This window comes from Solanum pennellii, chromosome 11, assembly GCF_001406875.1.
Source record: "Solanum pennellii chromosome 11, SPENNV200".
Classification (NCBI taxonomy): domain Eukaryota; kingdom Viridiplantae; phylum Streptophyta; class Magnoliopsida; order Solanales; family Solanaceae; genus Solanum; species Solanum pennellii.
The window spans coordinates 14,156,342-14,168,876 of NC_028647.1; the positions used below are offsets into that span (position 1 = coordinate 14,156,342).

General features: G+C 33.8%; 1 long non-coding RNA gene across 1 annotated transcript in view; it reads left to right on the forward strand.

Annotated features, from left to right (window-relative positions):
• The first annotated feature begins 7,944 nt into the window (after window positions 1-7,944).
• LOC114074808 overlaps window positions 7,945-12,535 on the forward strand; it is a 41,339-nt gene continuing 36,748 nt past the window's right edge. The window contains exon 1 of the long non-coding RNA XR_003575090.1: window positions 7,945-8,507. This is a non-coding gene — a long non-coding RNA (uncharacterized LOC114074808). The remainder of the gene's footprint in view (window positions 8,508-12,535) is intronic.

A 12,535-nucleotide genomic window follows, 5' to 3' on the forward strand; every position in this document is an offset into this window, starting at 1 on the left:
AATTATGCATTTATAACTGAGACATGTATATCTGAAGTGTCTCAAATATATGACCTAGCATATGTAATTCAAGAACTAACGAAATACAAAGCTAGAGTTCTGAAATTCATGCGATAATCTGAGCAATAACATGATAATCTGATTTGGAACATATATTTAATAAATTCATGAAGTTATATCAAAGTTCTAGAAACCCTAGGTTTAATCATAATAAGAGAATCAAGAACTGACTGAAACTAAGGACCCAATGGGTGAAAGGAACCCAGTAGTGAAATCCCACATACCTGGTGATGAAATCCACGGAAAAATACTTAAGTTTCGAGGCTGGAACTACTGGAGCATGCGGCGTTCTTGAACTAGGGTTCTTGAGTTTTTTTCTCCTCTCTTGCTTCTAATTTTCTAAGTTTTGATTTAATGAATTGACTTGGATATGTTTCAATTATGTTTTTAGGCTTATACTGACTAAAATCTGATGATTTAGGGTCAAAAAGACGTAAATTAGGGTTTAAACGGAGTGAGAAAGGTCAAAAAGACCCCTGGGAAGGTTGCTGTCGGGCCTCATGACGGCCAGGACTGACGGTCCGTCGTGAGGCCGACGCCCCGTCGTTGGGTCCGTCGTGAGGGCCAATTGAACAAGCCTTTACTAAAATGGGCATAACATTTTACTTGGAGGTCTGATTTTAGCAAGGTCGGTGGCTATGGAAACATAATTCAATTATCTATCTGTGGGTAGGTCATGGGAGACCTAATTAATTTTTTGGTAAGAGTTATGATCATTTTAAGTTGACCCAACTGCATTTCCCCTTAACTGGCTGCAAATTTTCCACCTACGGTCACACTTACGGACCGTAGGTACACCTAAGAACCATGTTGTTCAGCCATAACTCTTGTCAGAGAGTGGTTGAAGGGAGTCTTGATCGACGGTCACGGACTACGGACCGTCATATGACCTACGGACCGTAAGTCCGTCCATTGTCCAAGACTTAACATATTTTTCTAGGCTAAAATTTTTGGGAGTTTCTGATCCCATCGAAGGTTGTGCAGGACGGATCATGGTTCAGGCTACGGTCCGTCGATGCCACCGTTGGTAGCACCTGCATATTTTTCTAAAAAATTAATTTTTGGTGTGTTTTGGCTACGGGGTGTTACATAGATCAGGTCTAAAAATAAAGGAAGTTCTTGTAGTCTCTACGATTAATAAGAATTTACTCTCAGTTAGTAAGCTTGCAAAGGATAATTTTTGCACACTTGAATTTGATGAAACTAACTCTGTTGTAAAGGACAAGAAGACAAGGACACAACTATCCCAAGGGAACTCAAAGAAATGGACTCTATGCTTAGAAAATAACAATCTCTATGCTTTAACTGCTGCACATGATTGGAACACGTCATACAACATGTGACATACTAGATCAGGGCATCCTAGTTTGAAGTCTTTATTATTTTTGAATAATAATAGTTGCATCGATAATAGTAGTTGGAAAAAAATGCCTACTGTTTGTTCTAGTTGTCAGTTGGGAAAGAGTTGTAAACTTCCTTTTGGTTTGAGAAATAAAATTGAGAAAGAACCTTTATTGAAAATCCAATGTGACTTATGGGGACCTGCTTTTGTCAAATCTCCCCAACATATAAAATATTATGTCATTTTTATTGATGATCACACAAGATATACATAGATTTACCCACTGAAAAAGAAGACTGAATTCTTTGAGGTCTTTCTAAAATTTCAGAAAATGGTGGAAAAATAATTTTCTAAAGAGATTAAGATTTTTCACTATGATGGAGGTGGTGTTTTTATCCAAACAGACTTCATTAAGCATTTGGAAGATCATGGCATTGTGAGATATATTTCATGTCCTAACACACCTGAACAAAATGGAGTTGCAGAGAGAAAACATAGGCATATGGTGGAGACTAGCTTAACTCTACTACTTCATGTAATCTACCTTGTTTTTATGGGTTGAAACTTTTCTCACTGCAGTATTTCTCATCAATAGATTTCCTTCATCTTCCTAAAATGGTGACTCCATTAGTTAAGTTGTATGGGGAATAACCTGATTACAACATTCTAAAAGTGTTCGGGTGTAGGTGTTTTTCATATTTCAAGGGTAACAATAAGTTCAGTCCAAAGAACTATCCTTGTGTGTTCCTTAGGTACAACAGCATACACAAATTATATAGATGCTATCATTCCTCTACAAGGAGGGTTTACATATCCAGACATGTTGTGTTTGATGAAACCACATTACCCTATGTGTCTCCAAAGCAATCTCAGACAACATTGATGTCTCACCTCACCGTGCTACTTTTGTTGAATCTTTCTCTAAACTGCAGGAACATGATAATTATGATTAGGGGAAGTACATGCTACTAGCCCACACATTACTAGTGATAAGTTGTTGCACCTCATGTACTCATTGATGATAAGAAAACTATTGACCTCTCAGGCGTAAGATCAGTTGTTGAGGAACAGGTTGAGGTTGATGATCCATATAGTAGTACTAAAAGTCCACCTGCAAATTTTGAATCTGCCAGTAGCAGTGAAAAACAGTTACAGGTCCAACCAATGATCATCATCAAACAACCACTTTAATTGATGTACCAATCGATCATCAACTTGGCAATGCTACACTCCAGTCCACTACCTTGGTTGATGTACTAGTTGAGGTACTTCCTGCACCACAAGGGCATCATATGATCACCAAGAACAAGGCGAAGAAACAACACTTGTCTCTTGTTGGCCTCACAAATTGAGTAACAAGTTGTCTTCTAGGCAACTTCCGACGAACAAAATGATAGTCCATTTTAATATGTTTAGTTCTAGCATGTATAACTGGAATAACTGTCATGTACAAAGCACTGATGTTGTCACAATACATGTAGGTACAGATCGAAAAAACACCCCAAAATGATGAATTAGATACATGATCCATGTCATCTCTGATGCAGTGGAGGCAAGTGCTATATACTTAGCTTCAACACTTGAACAAGCAACTGTGGGCTGTTTCTTGAAGGTCTAAGAAATATAGTTTGCACCTAGGTAGATGCTATAGCCTGTAGTTGATCTCTTAGTGGTGGTACAACCTCCCCAATCAGCATCGGAGTACCCATACAACCTACATGGTGATTGTGAAATAAGTCTAAGTCTAAAGTGCGGAGTGCTTTTGATATACCTGAGAATTCTTTTCACCCCTTGAAGAAGTGCACTGTTTGGATTTTGCATAAATTGGCTCGCTAAATTTACAACATGAGTAATATCTGTTCTTGTGAGAGTCAAGTATTGAAGACTCCCTACTATCATTTTGTAAAAAGATGCTTCAACTAGGCTTCCCACAGCTTCATGTAGTCCATGTTTTTGAGCCAAAGGAGTGGCTATAGCCTTTGAAAAAGTAATTTCAGTTTTGTCTAGCAGCTCAGAAGCATACCTACTCTGGTTTATGTGGATGCCCTATCAAAATACTTAACCTCAACTCCGAAATAAGTGTAAATGACCAAGATCTTTCACGACAAACTCCTTCCCAAGTTGTAGATACAATTTTGAGACATGAGATGGATTACTTTCTGTGACAATAATATCATTCACACATAAAAAGAGAAATATTTTGCCTTTGTGAGTTTTCAAATTAAATAAGGAAGGGTCAACCTTACGACAAATGAAACCAAGGTGTTAAGAGATGCATGCTAAACCTATCAAACTATGCTCTTGGTTCTTGTTTAAGACTATACAATGATTTTTTAAGTAGACATACATGCTGATGATACTGGGGATTAATAAAATCAGGAGGTTGACTCATGTACATCTCCTCTTGTAAAAAGCCATAGAGAAAGACATTTTTGACATAGAGTTGTCTAACTTCCCACTTTGAACTGACAACATTGGATAAAACCACCCTTATAGTTGTTGCTTTAATCACATGACTGAATGTTTCTTCAAAATCTATCCCTTCAAGCTGCGAGAATCCCGTTGCCACAAGTCTGGCCTTGTATCAATCTACTGTTCCATCAACTTTTAATTTTGTCTTGAACAACCATTTTGATCCAACCAAGTTCATACCAAGAGATTTGGGCAGCAAAATCCGTGTCTTGTTAGTATGTAAAACATCAATCTCTTCCTACATTGCTGCAAACCAATGAGGTAATTTTAGTGCTTCCATAGTAGTATTTAGTTCTCTCACAATTTATGTGTTGTTGTGAGCAACAAGTAACAAGTGTTGTTCCTTCGCCTTGTTCCTGGTAATCATATGATGCCCTTGTGGTGCAGGAGGTACCTCAATTAGTACATCAACCAAGGTAGTGGACTGGAGTGTAGCATTGTCAAGTTGATGGTCAACTGGTACATCAACTAAAGTGGTTGTTTGATGATGATCATTGGCTGGACCTGTAAGAGCAACATGTTCCTCACTGCTGCTGACAGATTCAAAATCTGCAACTGGACTTTCAATACTACTATATGGATCATAAACCTCAACATGTTCATCAACATCTGATCCGACCACTGAGAGGTCAATAATACTCTCATAATCAAAGAGTACATGAGGTGTAACTGCATTATCACTAGTAATGTGTGGATTATAGGATTTCTAGTGTAGCTACTATAGGACTCTTCTCCTATATGAGAAGTTATGTAACTCAATAATTCAATCATCAATAAAATCCTTGATTCTTCACATATCTGTAAGAATTTTACATGGTATTAGAGATGACATGGATCATGTATCTACTTCATGATCCTGGGGTGTTTCTTCTATGTGTACCTACATTGTATTGTGACAACATGAGTGCTTTGTACATGATAGTTAATCCAGTCATGCATGCTAGAACTAAACGTGTTGAAACGAACTATCATTTTGTTCGTGAGAAGGTGGCTAAAGGGAAACTTGTTACTCAATTTGTGAGGTCTAAAAATCAGCAGATATTCATACAAAAGCATTAACTAAACAGGTTTTTGCTGAGTTTTATCGCAAACTAGGAGTTACAGTTCCTCCACTCACTAGCTTGAGGGGAAGTGTTGAAAGAAGTTGATGGAACATGTCAAAGGAACATGTTCGGTAAAGTTGTCTGACGAGTTAGAAGTTTAAGTTACACTAGGACTAGACTACTCAATCCTAATTTATGTACACGTCTATACTTTGTAGGACTAAAGCTGATGTAGTCGACTAGGATAAGGTGTACATAATATATTTGTGTTGTATTAGGATTTCTAGTGTAGCTAATATATGACTCTTTTCCTATATAAGGAGTATGTAATTCAATCATTCAATCATCAATACAATCCTTGATTCTTCACATATCTGTGAGAATTCTACAAGTAATTAAAGAGTATAATTGAAAAGATTTTTTTTATAAAGTTTTAATCCAAACACAAGATGAGGTGAGAAACAATGAACCAAACACTTGGTAAAAATAATCTCTGCATTACTAATCCCTCCATTGTTAATTTTTGTATTACTAATCTCAGTATTACTAATCTCTACATTATTAGTTTTTGTACCAAACGAACACTAAGTGAAAAAAGAAAGGCAAAATGAGGAAAAACTTTTTGTTTCAATTATTCATTAAATTTAAGGATTGAAACTTTAGCACCCAAATGTGGACGTCTACATTTTAAAACACACTACCTACTTAGTAGGACAAGACTTAATGAGACATTCAAATTTGAGTAACACCTTTTCCTTTTTTAAGTGAAAATTTCCTATACACGCATCTTATTTCATCAAGAATTTTTTAAAAAAAATTATAATTAAAGAAAATTTAAAAAAAATCAAAAGTCTGAATAAAAATTGAATTAAAATAATCCATCCAAATAAAATTAGGGATATTTTAAATTTGGGTGGGTTATTTTAATTCATTTTTTGTTCAAAAATTTTATTTTTTAATTAAAAAAATTAATGACACGGACGAATTATAATTGACCACATGTCAAAAATGATTTTACAAAGTCAGTGTTAAAAAATAATGACACGAATGAGTCTTTTCTTAAACGGTAATGGCATAGATGGACCAAACTTTTAACGAATGACATAAATGAGCCTTTTCTAAAAATTTGATGACATATTTAAGCCTTTTCCCTTATAAGAATTAAGAAGTATATTCGTTATTAAAAATAGGTCTTGCCTTTGTGTTGACAAAGATACATTTGATGTGAAGTGTTGAGTTATTGGAGCGTACAAAGGGTAAAAAAAAACATGATAAAAATCTACTATAGTATTATAAAATAATGGCCTAAATCATATACAGCCCCTCAAAATTGTCCGCATATTTCACTTAGACACCTTAACTATACGATGTTCTTATTGAACACCTCAATGGTTCAAAAGTCATGCCCATTGAACACAAAATGCTGACATGTTAAAAAACATGTGATTTACTCTCTTTAAGCGCGTAAAGGTACCAAAATAATTTTTTTCTCTAACTTTTACACCTAAATTAATATTTTTTAAAAATGAACTAATTAACAAAAAAAAGAAAAAAAGAAAGAGTTGTCTTCTTCCCCTGCAACCATGCATAACCCACCCCAATATTTCCCTTACCTGCAACTATGCACAACCCACCCCATGCCCTGCACCTCTCTCTTTCTCTCACAATTTATGGTTCTTCTCTTGCTTTTTTACTTTTTTTTAGATCTACGTCTCAAATAATGATTCGGCGAATTAATTGTTACCAGAAAATGTTATAATTATAATTATTTCACGACCAAAGACACGAAAATAATGCACTGGTTATGTTAGTGAAAGAGATCAAATTGAATGAAAGAGAAGGACGAGGCAAGGCGATAATTTGCTGGAGTCGTAATTGTTGTTGGTGGCGGTGAAGACAATGGGTCGGGCGGGGGTTAAATAAAACAATAAAAACAAAAATAAGTTTTATATTTATAAAATTATTTAAATAGAGCCATTAAAAAAAATTTAACTCAATCCACATGTCATCATTTTATTGGTGGGTAGTTTTTTCAAAAAATTCTTTTCAATTTTTTTTAGTTAGTAAATAGATCAAAATAGTTGTATTTTAGAACATCATTTTTTAAATAAATTTTTGGATTTAAATGCATGTGTCATCATTTAATTCACCAATTTGTCATGTCATTGCCATGTCATAGTGAGTGCACTACACACATCTCATATATTTGGTTGATTGTAAAAGAATGTCAAATAGGTATCAATTTTAAGGGGTATAGGTGTTCAATAGGTACTAGCCCTAATTAAGGTGTCTAAATGAATTATTCGGACAACTTTAAAGGACTATATATGACTTAAGCCTAAAATAATCAAAGATGAATGCCATGTGTAAGACTCACATAAAGCCTACCTTCACCTCAATGCCATATGTAAGACCCACATATAGCCTATCTCCATCACAATTCCATGTGTAAAGCCTATCTCAGCATCCACTTACACCCATGTTTGCTTAATTCCTTTGGTTGTAAATAGTCACAAGTTCGCTAGTGAAGTGTAGAGAAAAAAATATTTGAAATATATTATTATGCTTTGTATTAAGATCAAATTTGGTCTGATTATTTTTAAAATTAATATTCTTTGAATATTTTACTTTAAAGAATTCAAAATATATATTTTGTCATTTTAATATAATTTGTTGATAGTCATCCTTCTCTCAAAGTATTAGATTTTTTATCGATTGTTTTATTTATATTATTTTGTCACAGTCGGACATTCAAATATTTGTTCATTTTTTATAAAATCATTATTTCTGTTAAGTTACAATTTTTACATGTCATTATTACGTTTATTACGTTTTTTATAATATTCATTTTATTTGTTACGTTATTAATATTCATTTTAAAAATTCATTCAAATTCAAATAGAATTTACATACACAGATATTTTATCAACCAATAATTTTTGGGCCATAATCTCAAGTTCATAAGTTAGGCCTATTTTTAACAATTTTCTATTTATATAATACTTGTCTCATAAGGTTAAGGTGGTGAAACATTTTAGGGGATACTGTTTTTTAAATTTTGTAGTTCATCGGAGTTCTCCGGGAGTCCACCACCCAAAAACCCCTTTTCCTTTTCCCTTTTGCAACAAAACCAGTCCCTATTCTTCCTGTTACCAAGACCCCATCCCTTTTACACACCTCTAATAACCCATATCTGTTCCTCTTCACTTGAACCACCATTTCCCCACTAAACCACAACCAAAAACCTCTCTTCATTTTGCTTATTTTTCTAGCAAGCGAACAACCAGAAGAACACCACCCCCCTGTTCTTTTGTAGCTCCGTCCAACAAGTATTAAGCCCTTTCTTCTCCTCCTCTTTCCAGTCAGCAAATCAGACTACAACCGCCTCCAAACAGCTAGAAATGAACCTTAAACAACCCCTTCTACTTTTCCGTTTTCCGGTTGTCTCAAAGTCGAAACGACCCCTTCCCTTTTTTTCCCTTTCAAGTTTTTGTTTGTTTTGTAGGTTGTCAGCGAGCTCCATCTCCGGCGAACAAGCTTGTGGGTTGTGACAATCGATAGAGGTCACCAACAATTCAATTTCCGGCAAGGTCCTTTCTTTATTATTGATTATTTTGTGGTTATTACTTTTACATTTTGGGTTTGATTCTCTAAAATAGTTGCTTTCTCTGTTATTTCTCTATTTCTCCTGTCAATGTCGTTGGTAATTAAGACCAATATATTCCTTTTATTTATTTAATTCTATGACTGATTTGACTTTTAATGAATGTTTTTTTGTTGATTTATGTTACTTGGTGTGTTTATGGCATCCATCATTAATTATATTGATTTTAATATTTGTTGTGTTATAAATCCATTGAATGAGTGGATAGTCCATAAAGTTGGTACATGAACAACCATTCATATTCACTAGGTTCATGAACTTTTTTGGATAAGAATGTATCTTTTATTATGATACTTAATATGATGACTTTTGGAGTGATTTCTCACTTTATAAATAGGATTGTTCATTCACTATTGTATAAGACTTACATACACTTGAATAAGAAGAAAATTTCTCTTCTTCTATCTACTTCTCTTGTCTTCTTCTCTTTATGATTATAGTCTTCTGAGCTTGATTTTATAACACGTAATCAGCACGAGTCTCTAGCCAATTGAGAGTGAGTTTTAGTTTTTCTTTAACTCATGTTTTGGTTGATCTCGTTATGAGAATCAAGGTATTATTTGCATAAATTAGGTATGTATTTTCTAAAATATTTTTATGATTTAGAATAAAATAATATTCAGTCACTAACAATTATCAGGAACCGAAGACATATACTACTATTGGTTAAATATGACAGGCTATACAAAATTTGTTAAATAGAAGAAGGTATAAAATTTTAATAGCATGAGTTTGAATATTATTTTGATTGTTTTGAAAAACTAAAAGGGTGAGTCATGTTGTACTTCGGTCTATTATACCGTTGGTTAAGGGTAAGACGATGGGTTCAAGTCTCATCACACCAAAAAGGGTAAGACATCAGGTTAAGTCCAGATGCACATAATGAAAAATATTTGAGGATAACACGATAGATTCAAATTCTATCGCACCAATAGAATAAGACATCATTTTTGATGCACCGTGATAATAATGTATGGATAAGACATTGAGTTTGAGTCTCAATGCACCATAATGGTGATAAAATGATGATTAAGGCAAAAATAATATATTTTTGATGAAATATCTTGAAATTCATCATATTGAATTTGCTCCATTCCTTGAAAAGAATGTGGTAGCAACATGTGATAGCTCTGAAATCTGCCTGTTGACTTGCTCCATTCAATCATATGAATGTGGTAGCAGTGAATGATTATTCTGAAAGATGACAAATAATTTATGATATGAATAAAGGCGTGGAGGGACAAAATTATAATAGTCATCATTGTGGTAATGATAAAAGGAAGAACACTATGAGTTCTTCAAATAATCCTTCAAAACGTGAAGGTAATTTTTATTATCATAAGGTATGAAAGATCATTAGACTTGTGAATGTTGTCAACCCAATAATTTGACAATTTTATAAATCCTCTATCATGAGACAAGAAGATAAAGTGATGGTACACTTGATCTTTCAAAGTGATGTTGAGGTGTGTCATGGAAATATGATGAATTTTAAAATATGACAATGTACTTATAATGCAAATTTATGAAGTACATATAAATGATTAGTCCATTCTTTGAAGAGAATGTGACTTTTGATGAGTATCGTGAATGCTCAACCATTCTATAAGAGAATGGGTCAAGATGTGATAAAATCATTATGGATGGAATATATGCAACAATGCACCTCTATGGGAGGTTTGAAAAAAAATGATATATGTCAAAACTCACCTCTACGGGAGGTTTGAGAGGAAATAAATTTTATTTGATAGAAATGGCTAATCGTATTGTACGTTTATACGTCACTATGGTATGTTTATTATTAACTACCGAAAGAGAATAAGAAAGAAATAGTTCTTGCCGATAAGGGTTGTGGTCATTATTGTGTGGCAATACAAATTTGTCATTGCTTGTGTACCTATGGTACAACAAAAGTAAAGCAAGAAAGACGTCTTGCTCATAATGATTTTGACCATGACAATAATAATATAGTTTCCTCCTTGAAGGAGATTCTCACCATAGGGATGGTGTCATGCAATATGTGATAGTACACAAAATTAATTGCAAGCTCTAACGAGTCGTGCTATTATCAGATAAATAATATTGGGGTTGTAGTAAGTCTCAAAAGAAACTTTTTAAGTTTCGGATGAATTGAAAATAAATATTGAGACTATAAATCACTACAACCGAAGAGGGTTGTAAATATTTTTGTATTAGATTACCCCACTTTTCCTCTTGTTTGTTCCATACAAACATGTACATGCTGATGAAATCACATGTAAAAATAAATTATAAGTGTACTAAAATAAAAATTAGTTGGCATGACTGGTTGACCATTCCGATTAAATTTGATGCAAACGTAATTGAGAATTCAGGTGATTTATATGATGAAGAAATAAAGATTCTTCAAGAATTCTCTTGTGTTGCTTGTTCTCTTGATAAAATGATCATTGTACCAGCTAAGGTTGGGATTGTAATCCCCTAAAAGTTTTTGGAACATATAAGAGGGTGAATATGGGCCCGTTCACCTGCCATGTGGATCATTTGCAACTATATGATCAATGCATCTATGCGATGGTCACATGTTTTTTTTTGTTGTCAACTTACAATTGGTTTTGTAAGGTTGTTTGCTCGAATTGTTAAAATTGAGAGCACAAATTTCAAACTATGAAATTATATTAATAATACTGGTTGATTTACCAGAAATTGTATGCCTCCAATTACAATGGTTATGAGAACAAAACTCCCAAATAAGATTTGATATGAGATAATTTTATTTAACATGTAGCAACACATGTATGCATCAAACCAACAAGGTTTCCCCATTAAAATTTGTTCAGGGTCAGGAACCATATAATTTTCATCTAAAATGTTGAATGTGCGGTTATAATTTTAATTGCTCCACCACGCCCAAAGATGAACTTCCAAATAAGGTTGAAACGAATGTTAGATTTCCTAACATTAGGGGGAGAGATGATTGAATTGACAGCTGAAAATTATGTGTGAGGTTAATTATGAATTATCTAGATCCTCGTTAAATAAATATGTGAACTTAAAGTTCAAGGGATAATTCAGTTGCATAATGTTGCAAATCAGTTGCCAGATGAATGCACTGACCCTATGATATAATTCAGCTGCAAATGCTCCAAAGTGAAGTCCTTGAAGGACAGAGTCTATGATACGCCGGAAGCGTAATAGACCAATCGATTCCAAATATAAAATTCCTTGAAGAAGGAAGGAGCAAATGATCAATATGGTCATGATAATGAGGCAAGTGCTATAAAAGAGCACATTGACATAACACTTCATAAAATCTTGAAAAAGGTTCAGGTACCTGAAATAATGAAAAATGAAGAGATCTCGATAAGTTATGTCTTGTTGGAATCGATATCAAATAACCGTCGACGGTATCTTTGATATGAGGTAGCACTCAATGATATAAATTGTGACGAGGATCTTGAATTCAAATCTGTCATATAGTGTGGACAGATNAAGTATATTTTGTTTCACTTAGAAAAGTGACGTTTTGGACTAGTAGTCCATAAATCAAGGTATAATGTCAGTGGAGTACAAATAATTTATTATGCATCAAATAAGGTTTGTGCCTTGGGGCATAAAAGTTTATCGCAAAAATCCTGACATTATTGGAGATGTTTTCTCCTTTGGTGGAATGCAATGAGGTTTGTTTTGATCTGGCAACATATGAAAAACTTGAATGTATGTAATGAATAATTGTCATGTCTAGCTAGACAATGAAGGTTATATGAAAATCCTTGAAACAATTGAGGTGTTTGAAAAATATAAGAGTTTGAAAGAAACTTTTTCAATAAAGCTTCAAAAATCCTTATATGGATTGAAATAGTCAAGGAAGAAAAAGGGTACAAAAGAATGACCCTAATTGTCCTTGTATTTTTATGAAAAGGTCTTGGTAAGACAAAATTTTGTCTTGACCTACAGATTGATAATTTGACAAAT